This window comes from Typopeltis vanoorti, chromosome 14 (assembly GCF_054136105.1).
Source record: "Typopeltis vanoorti isolate ZY-2024b chromosome 14, IOZ_Tvanoo_1.0, whole genome shotgun sequence".
In the NCBI taxonomy this organism is placed as follows: domain Eukaryota; kingdom Metazoa; phylum Arthropoda; class Arachnida; order Uropygi; family Thelyphonidae; genus Typopeltis; species Typopeltis vanoorti.
This window is the reverse complement of record NC_143562.1, coordinates 74527764-74541533: the sequence shown is the minus strand read 5'-3', so window position 1 is coordinate 74541533 and position 13770 is coordinate 74527764. Positions and strand designations below refer to the sequence as shown.

The 13770-nt window shown below is 34.2% G+C and overlaps 1 protein-coding gene across 1 annotated transcript in view; it reads right to left on the bottom strand.

Annotated features, from left to right (window-relative positions):
• Rich (Guanine nucleotide exchange factor subunit Rich) overlaps positions 1–13770 on the bottom strand; it is a 456640-nt gene that overhangs the window by 315005 nt on the left and 127865 nt on the right. The gene's annotated exons all lie outside the window — the stretch shown is intronic.

Here is a 13770-nt window from a genome sequence, read left to right as displayed (position 1 = left end):
ACAGCCATTCAGGATTTCCTGACCATGTTTAGGCATCTTCTACAGGATAAGCTGGAAGATAGCCACTCTAGTCCACCATATAAATATTAATACAGGAGACCATACCATTCCTTGAATTTGTCTCAGCCTTAAGAAATTACCCAGACTTTTAACAAATGTGAATGAAACTGCTCCAAATTTAGGAAGCATTCACCCTAAATTTTAGTCTTTAGGGCACATGAAACCGATTAAGAATTTAGGCTCACGTTTGGTTGTCAAGCTTTAGCATCATTACTCAATGTGTAATAAGTAATGCCTATCTGAAACTGAGTAAACCTGCTGAGGATCCAAAGAGTTATAGGCCTGTAGCTCTCCTATGCACAATGCTGAAGCTGTATGAGAGGTTAATCTTTAACAGACTAAGTCCAGAAATAGAGAAAGTGCTGATAAAAGAACAGGAAGGATTTAAACCAGGAAGATCATGCACTGGACAAGTATTAAACATAACAGTTTATTGAGGATGGTTTTGAAAGGGAGTTAGCAACAGGAACTGTATTTATAGATTTGACAGTAGCAGCATATGACACACTAAATCTTAGAAAGTTTATAGTCAAAATTTACAGCATGACAAATAGCATCGGTTAGTGAGATACTTAGGTTGTTGCTGCTGCTGTTCAGCAGGAGATTCTTTGTTGATTTTCAAGGAAAAAAGAGCAGATAGCATATCCAGGAAAATGGACTACTTCAGGAAAGTGTGCTCTCTCTCCCCTCTGCTTCAATATATATACTAATGACCAACCTATAAACCCATGGTTGAGAACCTTCTTATATGCAGATGACCAGCAATAGCTTATCAAGCAAAATCCTTTGATAACATTAAGAAGCGGCTCACACAAGAACTAGAAACCCTTACAGTTTACTATAAGGAAAACCAACTGAAACCAAATCCCAGTAAAACCCAAATGTGTCTTTTCCATCTCAATAATGGGGAGGTGAGGAGAGAATTGAATATACAATGGAATGGTGTGAAAGTGGTCAATTATCCAAATCCAACTTATCTAGGTGTTACACTAGATAGGACCTTAAATTATAAACGACACATAGAGAAGACAGTAGCTAAAATTGAAACACATAATATTCTGCACTGATTAACATCATCTCGGAGAGGTGCAAGTCTACAAGTACTGTGCACCTCTGCACTGACACTTTGCTTTTCGACAGCCAAGTATGCTAGTCCTGTTTGGGAAAGATCATCACATGTCAAAATTATTGAAAGATTCTTGATGAAACATGTCGGCACATTACCGACTGCCTTAAGCCTACAAAAATTGATCACCTATACTCACTATCTGGTATTGCACTTCCTCACATCAGAAGGACTACAGACAGTAGATATGAGCAGAAACAACAACAACTAAATGATGAACGGAATCCTTTTTATGGACATGTTGCAGTACGCAGGAGCTAAGATCAAGGAAAAGTTTTATTCACTCAGTGGAACCATTGGTTGATTCCATAAAAGCTACAAGGTCTACAATGTGGCAAGAACAATCTCCAGAAGCTCTGAACTTAAATGAATCTCTTCCTTCCAGCTTACATTTAGACTGGCAAAGATGGAAGACACTGAACAGACTTTGTTCCAGAATCTCCTCGTGTGGTAAAATACAAACCATGCATTTTCTGCAATGCTGCTTAATAGACATTAATAATATATGTACCCAAAAAGATTTAATGCAGTATAATGAAACAGCTTAAGTATATTAATCACTGGATGAGTGAAATCTGACATTGTTTTTTGCATAATATTTTATGCAAGTGGCATTTTTGTCTTTTAATGTATACTTCTAATCCCTATTCTTTTAATGTCTATTTCTTTAAATGTATGCGTATGTGCTTACATTTTCTGTAGTTCACACATGAAATAAATAAATAAATACTCAGTGTGTAGTGTATGCATGCAACAATATCATATTGCACTGTGTTCCTTGATGATGGCAATTTGACTTTGCTGAAATAGTGAGTTTATTGTAACTAATATCATTCAAGTTCTAATTTCCTTAAAAAAATACAGTTATGAATAGCCAATGTATAAGCCTTACCACCAGACTCTGCTGTCTTCAAGAGGAACAAGCTTTTGTGTTTTCTTTGATGACTTGAAAAATTCCTCCACTTCTTCCTTAGAATCTACTGTCAGACTACAGGTACAAATAAGTTTCGATATCCATTTCTCCATTTTGAGGTTTGCCCATTTAACTCTCCTTGAAATTTCCTCCATATTTAGAAATTTATCCTCAATGTTTGGTGTTGAATGCTATTAAGACTCTTTCTTTCCTCGATCAAATTGAATGAATAGAATGTACTTATTATTTATTATTTCGTGACACCTCCAAGGAGAACAAAGACTCATCAAGGGAGGGCACCTACTCAACAACTCTCTGTCTCCACCACTTAATACACTAACTACATCGAACCACCACTACTATCATCTACACCAATGCCATCTACTGCCCAAAATCACTAGTATTTTTTTCTGTAAATTGCATGTGTTCTGAAGGTCGAAATGTCTGTATGCTGGATGAAAAACCAGAGTTTCTGAGAGAAAAAAACCCTACTACCTCTGTATGAGATAAGCTAACTCACTTTCAATTGAAAAATTCCCATATAAAGATTCCTCTCATTGTGGCAAGAATCAAACTTAGGCTTTTTTCAATAGAAGGGTGCAACGTACTGTCATTCTTCCAATTGCTACAGAGGTGCTTATTAAAGCCAGTTAAATCAAACAAGGTGTTTTTATCATTAAAAAGTGAAATTAATTTTATATGAAGTCATATGTATAATGGCACTGCCTAAAAATTCAATTAGATGTACTAACAGAATTAGATCTGCACCAATCCAAAATGAAAGATTTTTTTCTATTTCAGACTTTCTCACTGAGCAAGTAATGCTTAATGTTTTTCAAAACTTTATTTTAAAATAAAGTAAATGTTAATTGATAGTATTAGATTATTTTTGGTCTTTTTTATTCCTCTCCACCAGTATTAATATTTACTTAGAATTTCTTTTACGTTAACCTCAACCTCGGGGTTTTTCAGCAAATGTATAAAGTCTGTAAAAAAAAAGTCTGCAAATGTAAAAATGTATAAAGTCAAAGCCAGTTAAATCAAACAAGGTGTTTTTATCATTAAAAAGTGAAATTAATTTTATATGAAGTCATATGTATAATGGCACTGCCTAAAAATTCAATTAGATGTACTAACAGAATTAGACCTGCACCAATCCAAAATGAAAGATTTTTTTCTATTTCAGACCTTCTCACTGAGCAAGTAATGCTTAATGTTTTTCAAAACTTTATTTTAAAATAAAGTAAATGTTAATTGATAGTATTAGATTATTTTTGGTCTTTTTTATTCCTCTCCACCAGTATTAATATTTACTTAGAATTTCTTTTACGTTAACCTCAACCTCGAGGTTTTTCAGCAAATGTATAATGTTGCCTATCTGTACGCTGTACCAATATAATATTTTTGTTGTTTGCAATCAAACTCTGAGTCTTATTTTTTACATATCATTAGAAATAGCAGCTAACAGAAAGTTCGTCCTTGATGATGATCTAAACAGCAGAGGAGGAAATGATTAACAGATGTATCGAAATGTTGTGGAAAAATTTGGAGAAAAGAGCAAAACTAATAAAAATGATAATTATCTACTGAATTTCTGTTCAGACATTGACTAGTTATTACTAAGTACATATTCCAAAAACACATGCCAAAATTCACATGGAGAGAATATGCAATTAATAAGAAAAGACTCATCACTTGTTATTCTTGACAGCTATATCTTCACACTGATTCAGAGAATTAGAAAAAGAAAGTGCTCAGCATTTAATTTTCAGCAGGAAAAACTGAATATCATATTGAAAAGTAGTTTTAAACTAATGAAAGTAGAACAACTTTCAGAGGTGAACTATAGACTCAAGTGTCAAATGCAAATATCACTCAAGAAAGAATTCATTTGAAAACAAAAACTAAACCTTGTGGATTTTGTCGCACAACCTTAAAAAATTATTGACTGAATCAGCCAGAAAGGCATGTGGTTAACTTGTTCTGAAAGTATAGAAAAATCAGAACTCCATAGCAGTAAAGGAAAAGAAAAAAGTGTATTGATAGTTCCTGTAAGTGAATCAGCTTGTGCTGAGAGAATACAGAGAAAAATGTAAAAATAGATAAATAAGTCATGTGAAAACTTTGGGAACAGCACAGAATACAAATATCAGGAAGATTGCAAAATATTCTGAAGGCTATTACAAAAGCTTGGAAATGGATGCTGTAAAAGGAATCATAGGTGATAAAGGTGACATGAAAATTGGGTTTAAAAGTATGAAGTAATTACGTTGAGGATTGCTACATGAAACAAGAAGTGACAGCATAATAGTAAAAATTATTCAACGAGAATGATATCAGAAGTATATATCAATAACTGAGGCAGAAAAGCACAAAAATGTGGAAAGGAAGCTGAAATACTCATATATGAAGGTGTAAACGTTTTCAAGTGGCTACACTGCATAATTCAGAAGGCCTAGTCAGAGGATCGAATTCCAGATGATTGGTGAAGAGACAAATCATTGAGAAATCATGGGAATATAACAATGATTCAGAAGTTTCATATTCTGTGGATCTAGAAAACACATGACAGATTGCCAAGAATAAATCAGTTTGAAATGCCACAGTTATATAGTGTAAATGGAACATTATATTGAGCAATACATAGTCTATATTTGAGTTATAAGTCAGCAGTTATGAAGGATGCACATGAAGATGGTTTGATGTTAAATCAGACATGAGACAAGAGTGCACATTATCCTATAATGTGCACCCTTGTAATTTTACTTGTTCTATAGGTTTTCTCCATTCAGGATACAGCTAATGTTTTCAAAGTTTCTGCCTATCTTCATCGTCTGTCTTTTTATTACTGATTTCATGCCAAAAAGAGCTCGGATTAACATCACCAATTCTGATATCAGGTTTAATACCACTTTCCGTCATAATGTAATTCATTTAGATAATGAATAACAGTGAAGATAACGTGTACCTTTGTAGCAAACCTGATTTAACATCAAACCATTTTCCAACACCTCGTTCAATTCTAACTACTGACTCACAGCTCAAATTATTGCTTGATATAAAAAATAATGCTCAATATCAATAAAAAGACAAACAGAATGAAATTAGGCAGACACACTGAAAACACTAACAGCATCCTAAATGGAGAACATATATAAGAAATAAAACATTTTTAACTATTGAGGCATAATTTTTAGTGAAGATGTTATATTAAAGGTGGAAACAGATAACAAAATTAACAAAGCTGGTGCAAATTCAACTCAATACATTTATATGGAATCAGAGGGAAATTAGTCAAACCTAAATTAGCTTTATAAATGATAATGTTCAAATGAATTTTAACTTATGGATATGAGAGCTGAGTTAGAAATAAAATCTTTTTTTATCAAAGATCTTGGCTACAGATAAGAAGTTCTGAGAAATTAGGAGAGTGAACAGATAGAATCAATGGCAGTATCATATTAAAATGAGGATATTAGGAAAGAACTTGCCATTGTTGGTATTCAAGAATGTGTTAGAATAGCTGATCTCAGGCAGTATGGTCACTTGAGCAGAATGGTAGAGGAAGGTTAGCAAAACTAGTGTTCTTTATCAGGAAGGAAAAACACTCAAGAAGACCAATATATATCAAAATGTGCATTAGAAGATAGAAATATAAGATATGACAATACTGGAGTCTTGACAGATAAAAGAATTAAATGTGAAAGCAGAGAAAAGAATTAGCAAAGCTGGTATAATAGGAAGTAAACTGAATAAATTTATACGGAATAAGAGAGAAATTAGTCAAAGTACTAAATTAGCTTTATATAGGACAGTGTTCAAAACATTTTAACTTATGGATCTAATAACAGGGTTAGAAATAAAATACTTGATCAGTTACCGAATGGTAACCTCTCCTTCATTGTATATAGAAAACCCATTCACACAGGCATATACATTCACAAACTTTCCCACCCACATCCTCCCTCACAACAATAGGGCATCATTAAAACTAACCAATCTAAAATCTTTGTTCCTGTGGAACCTCTCTTTCAACTGAACTCAACCATATACACATCTTCCTATCTAATGACTAGTGCTTACAGAATTTAAAAAATAATCAGTTCTTCCCCCATACTCAGCCATCCCTTCATAAGGATTTCAGAAATGCTATCACCCTATGTGCAGAGCACATCAGAAAAAATAACCAGGTATTTTTAAAAAAAGTACAACCTCTACACAGCTTTTAAGCCCCATTGGAAACTTGCTACATTTATCCATTTTACCAAAGATCAGCTCCCTCCTCTCTCTCTCAGTACCATGCTCCACCATAGTAAATTTAAAAAGGAAAGACTGATTTTGGAATCTGCAGCAGCACTCAGAAATCAACCAAATTTAAACAAATACGGATGCATAAAACTTCCCAAAATTTGGGAAACAATAATCATCAGAGGTCCCATTTTACATCCCAGGCTGCCTAGAAAACGCCCATAGAGAGTGCACCAACTAGATAAGTCTTTAGAATCGCCCATGTGTTTCATTAAGTATTGTGTAAGGCAAAACATACGGTTGATTGCTGCTATAGGAAAGGGGATTCCAGGGATGTTAGGAAGACATGCATCGGCAAATTAGCACAATGAGTACAGGTTTAATAATTAATATTGGGAACTTCAACTATGGATATATAGATTAGAAGGAAGAGAGATCATATCACAAGAAGGAAATGGAATTTATACAACTACTGAGAGATAATTACTTGAGGCAGCATGTGATGGAAGGTACTTGGGATGCAAGAGTACTGGACCTGGTCATAGGATCAGAAGAGCTATCCGTAACCAAGGTGGCCACATTGCTTCCAATTGAGGAAACTGACCATGCAGCCTCAACTTGGGAGATTCTAAAAATTAGGAATATTCTGTCAAGAAGGGGTATATGAGGGACTACAAGACAGATGATTATGACAAACTTAGGAGGAAGGAAAAAGACTCAAGGCTCAAAGCTTTGTTATGACATAAAACCCTGCAAGGGAAGGATGTTAGTAGTGCATGGGAAGTAGTTAAGGAGAATCTAGCAGAAGCAATATTAAATTGTATACCTAAGGAGGAATAATCAGGTGAGAGTTAGGCATATGAGTAATATCATTAAGCAAGAGCTGCAGAAAAGAAAATGCAGTAGATGATATATAAGGAGAAAGGTAACCAGCAAACTCATGAACATTACAAGGTTCAGGTAAGAAAGGTGACCAGTATGATATAGAAGGAAAAACCAGATTACAAGCAGAAACTAGCCAAGCAGGCCAAAGGAAATCTCAAAAAGCTCTTTTGCTATGTGGCAAATAAGAGGAAGAATGACCAGGGTATATCATACACGTGAGGTTAATGTTGTGACATATGTGACAGAGACTTATGTAGGAACAGAGGTGGATCTAAGACTGTAGTACCAAATTATAGACCAATGATTATCTCAGGAGTGGTGGCAAAAGTACTGGAAAAATTGGTCAAAAAGAGAACTTAAGAATGGATGGATTAGAATATAATACTCTATAAGGGGACATGGTTTTATGAAGGATCGGTTACGCTTTAATAATTTAACAACTTTTTATAATAGAGTGAACAGTTGAATTCGATAAAGGAAATGGTTACACGATGATTCTGATGGATTTTGCAAAGGCAAAAACCAAATATCACATGGAACTCTTACGCAAATTAGTACAAATAGAGATGGAGATGACACTGGTTATGTGGGTAAGAGGATAGCTGCTGAACAGATATCAAAAAGTGGTATACAGAGGAGCAAAATCTAGGCAAAAGCTGGTGACTAGTGGTATGCTGAAGGTTCAGTACTAATACTGTTTAATTTACACATAAATGACATAGGAAATAAACTGATAGGAAATATTCTGTTGTTTGCTGATGCTGCAAAATTAAGAGACTAATAGTGAATCAAGGCAATGTGGAGAACTTTCAGGATGATTTAAATAGGCTATCAGTATGGATAAAAGATAATGGGCATCAGTTTAATGTGGAGAAACATAAAGTTATGTATTTTGGGATAAAAAGCTCAGGATTTAGGAATGGTGGTAGACAGAGTTAAAGTTTAGAGGACATACTGCTAAAGTATCTCATAAGATTACTTGGCTATTGAAGAACACACTAATAAGTAGAGATAAGGAAGTTGTTATTCCACCTTATAAAGCCTCGTGAATGAATGGAATGAATTGCTGGTGTCAGTTGATACATCCAAATCTGGATTAGTGTGGTTCAGTACTAGTACTCCTGGGTTTCTTGGAGTGGAGATTCAGAGGTGAATGAACAAGATGGTGAATGGCCTATGGAATGTTCCCTATGAGGATAGACTGAGGGTGTGTGGATTGCAGAAGTTGGTTGATAGCAGAAAAAAAGAAGGCATATGATAGAAACACCTGAGTTACTAAAAGGGTTTTATAAAATTGATACAGGGGAAATGTTTCGGCACTTGGCTAGAAGGGCAGAACAGGAGGTCATTCTGGAAGCTGAATAAAAGTGTGGTTAGTAAGGCATGAGGACTAAATTTTTTTTGTTTGGAGAGTTGTGAATGAATGGAATGAATTTCTAGAGTTAGTTGTCAGCACTTTGCCTGTTAATGGCTCAAGGAGAGGCATGACAGATTGTTTGGATCTCCACACAATGAGTCTTCAGACTCCATTGAGGTGCCTGTATAATAATAATAATCATTTCAATAATCAAATATTAGAATGTCTAAACTGAATTTTATGGAAAAATAAAGATCTAACAAAAGAAACAAAAATAAGAATATATAAATCAGTAGTCTAATCAATATTGACATATTTCTTTAAAGGTTACAAGGTGATCAGCATTCATATTTCCGAATCTAGTGATACAAAACACGCATGGTGAAATGATTATTTTACTTATTATTCATAAAATAATTTATAACAAAATAAATTTATTTTAATTAATAAATAACAAAATAATATATTTAATTATCACTAGAGGTCAGGCTAAGAAAAAGATTAATTAACAACGCAGATTTAATTTACCAGTACAGAGTGCAAGAGCATGTAGCTTGGTTCCCTATACACATGTATCCTTCTGATGATGACCTCAATACAGAGGTCGAAACGTCAAATTGTTATTTTATTAATAATAAGTAAAATAATCATTTCAACATGTGTGTTTTGTGTCCCTAAATTCGTAAATATGAATATTGACATATGCATATGAAACAAGAACAGAAACATTAAAAATACAACATGCTAAATTAAACATTAAGAAAAGTAATTAACAAAATAAAAAACAAAAAGATTTATGAAGACTGCTAATTACAATCCATAGATCACAAGGATAAAAAAAAATAATAATAATAAAATAAAAAAGATTGGAATGGAATAAACACATTAATCAGATGGACCCAAAAAAGAGTTAAACCAACCAGAGAGTGGAAACCAATATAGGAAATAATCTGAAGGGAGATATATTGAAAGTTTATTTTTCACTTGGTTAGACTATAATAAATTTAGTTTAATCCTTTATCCAAGTGTGAGCAAACAAAGTTTGCGCCTGAAAATATCTTCAGGACTGGGGTAAGGTAGTACAACACTGGGAAACTCGTAGCAAAGGTGGACTAAGCTAACATCACTCCTATCTCAGTATCTCCCATAATGCAAAACACATCTCCTTGCGGATATGTATAATGTTGTGCATTAAGGGAAGGGCTACTACCCTACCCAGACTAATTTCGACCTTTATTGAAGTCTCTTCAGTAGCCGCAAGGAGATGTGTTTTGCATTATGGGAGATACTGAGATAGGAGTGATGTAGCTTAGTCCACCTTTGCTACAAGTTGCCCAGTGTTGTACTACCTTACCCCAGTCCTGAAGATATTTTCAGGCACAAACTTTGTTTGCTCACACTTGGATAAAGGATTAAACTAAATTTATTACTGAAGGGAGATATTCAGTTGATTGCTGATGAAGCAAAGTTGGGAAGGGTAATAGTTAATCAAAATGATGTAGAGAGCTTGCGGGATGATTTAAATATGCTGACAGTATGAGGCAAAACATACTGGATGTCAAGAAAGGAAAAGCGATGGACAGAATACCTGCATTGAGGTATTGAAGATGCAACAAGCTGAAGTTTCAAGCAAGAAGAAGCTGTTCTGCCCTACTGGATGACACCATTCCTTCATTTTTCCTCAAATCCATGAGGTAGTCTTTACGGAAAACTGTGTAGTGCAGTCTTCTGCTCAATAAAAATATATCATGTTCCTTCATTCTTCTTGACTACTTGAAGCATTGTTATAGATAGGTTTTGTGCATCTGCTACACATAACCGACACAAAACAAGCTGCAGTGATGGTATAATAAAAATAACTAGTTACATGATTATAGTCAATAATATTTATGCCAAATAAAAAAAAAAAAACATTTGGTCTTTGGAAATTAATATGACATTTTTAAAATATACAGAATGTGGACATAATAAATACCAATGTTTGTAATGGGATGACAACAAAATTATATTACATATACAGTAAAACTCTGAATGGAATTCCTAGCTTTTCTAGGTGGGAATTCCAGTAAAAAATAAAAACAAAAATCTGGTGTCTAGACGTTTACTGAATCCAGATGAGGAGGATTTGGGAAAATGTTTTCACACAGCATCAAGGTAGATATAATAGAAGACTGACTACAGTGTTGTTCTCTGCTTAATTTATTTTCTGGTTTAATTCTAAAAAATAAAAATAAAAAAAAAAGCACCACTTTTCAGCCTGGGCACATTCAATAAAATGAACAGGAGAGAAAGAAGATATAACATTCACTATGCATTGCTGTTGAGCTAACACATATTCACAAGTTCCGTCCTATCAAAATGATTGTGTACTACTTGTGTATGTCAATTTTTATTATTTTTAGCATATACAATGCATGCAGTGCTTATCGACAAAACCCAAATGACATTGTCAGTAGATAGGATTTTAGTTTGAGCATTAGTTTCCATTTCCCTCACTTCTCAATATTATCATCATCAAATTCCTGTTATGTACCCTCAAAGGGTGTACAGGATATGATAGTACTACATGAAAAAATTACATCATTATTAATTTCCTATCTACAATTTTCCTCCAAATCAGTCTGTTACTTGTCAAGACTCCAACATTATCAGATCTTATATTTCTATCGTCTAAAGCACTTTGTACAGTATCAATCCATCTATATCTTGGTCTTCCTCTAGGTCGTTTTGCTGCCAACCTGGCAGAGAACACTTGTTTTGCTAATCTTTCCTCGCCCATTCTGTTTAAGTGACCATACCACCTGAGATTAGCTCTGCTAACGCATTCCTGGATGCTGACAATTTTAAGTTCTTTCCTAATATCCTCGTTTTTAATATGATATTGCCATTGGTGCCATCTGTTCACGCCTATAATCTTTCTCAGGACTCTCATATCTGTGGTCTCTAGTCTTTGGTCAAGTGTTTTACTTCTGACCCAGCTCTCAGATCCATAAGTTAAAACTGGTTTGAACACTGTCTTGTACACAGCTAATTTAGTGTTCCGACTAATTTCTTTCTTATTCCATATGAATTTATTCAATTGACTTCCCACCATACCAGCTTTGCTTATTCTGTTGTCTATTTCTATATTTAATTTACCATCTTCAGTAAAAATCATGCCTAAATAGCTGAAATGTTTTACTTGTTCCACAGGTTCTCCATTCACAACACAGTTGACATTTTCAATGACTCTGCCTATTTTCATTGTCTTTGTCTTTCTATTGCTGACCTTCATACCATATCTATTACAACAGCTATTCAATTTAGTCAGAGAATCTTGCAGACTTGTAGCAGATTTATTTAGAAGTATAACATCATCTGCATAAAGCAAAGAGCTGACATTAACATCTCCAATTTTGATCTCATGTTTAATACCACTTTCCTTCATAATGTGATCCATATAGATAATGAATAACAGAGGGGATAATGTACATCCTTGTCTCACACCAGATTTAACATTAAACCATCTTCCTGTACTTCCTTCAATTCTAACTGCTGACTTACAACTCAAATAAAGACTAAGTATTGCTTGATATAATGCCCCATTGACACCATATAACTGCAGCGTATTGAATAGCTTCTCTCTTGGCACCTTGTCATATGCCTTTTCCAGATCGACAAAACTTAAATACAGATCTTTGTTATATTACCATGCTTTCTCGACTATTTGTCGTAAAGTGAAGATCTGATCCTGACAGCCTCTATTTGGCCTGAATCCAGCTTGTTCTTCACCAAGCTTTTCTTCCACAATTCTTCTCAACCGTTTCTCAAGTATACTTGCATAGATCTTGCCAGGAACACTCAGTAGGGAAATACCTCTGTAATTCTCACATTCAGTTTTATTTCCCTTTTTATATATAGGTACTATGAGAGCTCTACTCCAGTCATCGGGAATTCGTCCCTCTGTCCAGGCTTTCTGAACTATGCAGTGCAGCCACTGTAAGACTCTTATACCACCATACTTCAGCATTTCTGGTCGAATATCATCTACTCCTGCTGCCTTTCCACATTTCAAGCCTTTGATGGCTTTTTCTACTTCAAGTATGGATATGTATTCCTGACTGCATGCCTGGTCAGTGTTTTTTATCACTGTGCTGTCATCACTGCTTGTTTCATTTAGCAGTTTTTCAAAGTAATTACTCCATACTTCAAGGATATCTTTTTCTCCCATTTTCATGTCACCTTTATCATCTCTAAATTCTAAATTCTCAATATTATCCTTACATTAAGTAGTAACAAAAAAAAAAAAAAAAAAAAAAAAAAAAAAAAAAAAAAAAAAATGCAGAAAACATAGATGTTCTCTTAAAAACAATCATAGTATCCTACACACCTGAGGGCACATATCAGGAATTTTGTAGAGAAATCTAATCAGATACCTTTCCTTCAGTTACACGGTGATCAGAATTCATTATAAAAATTATGGAAATAACTACCGTGTTAGAGTAAAACTTCAGTTTAATATAAACCAAAATAATCACTCGATGTTTCGACCTTCACATTAAGGTCATCATCTGGACTATACACACATATATATGCAAAGAAACAAGATGCACTACAATCTACATGGTATGCTCAAGTTACATTGATTTGGTCAATGCCATTATCTACAAAAATAAAAATTACAAAAATAAATTAAACTAGAGAGTAGCATGTTCACACAAAGTTACTCATAAAAGTATACATAGAAATTAAGCCAAACAGTATGGATGGTGGCCAATAAAAGCTGAAATAATTGCTTAGAGGTCTAAAATCAAGATTTGCTGGAAAACTTGAAAAGCCTGAAGAACTAAAAAGGTGGGCAACATGTGCTATCCAAATTTTTGAGATATTTATGCCACCAATATTGTTAAGATTAGGATGGTTAATCCAAATTTCACAGGTTTCTTTAAATTTGCATTCATACTAGGTTTTTCAATAATGTCAAGAACAGGTACTTTTCCAATCAATTTGGTGTATGGTGTTAAGAGCATGATCTGAGAGGCCTGCTTCACCAAAATTGTTAAATTTAATCTATCTTTTTTTCCCCCCTTACGAATAGGGATTGTACGTCCAGTTTCACCAATATAAGGTAAGTTACAGGTGAAAGAGATACAATAAACTTCAGGTGAGCCAATGGGGTGAGAGGATCCTTTTACAGGAGTT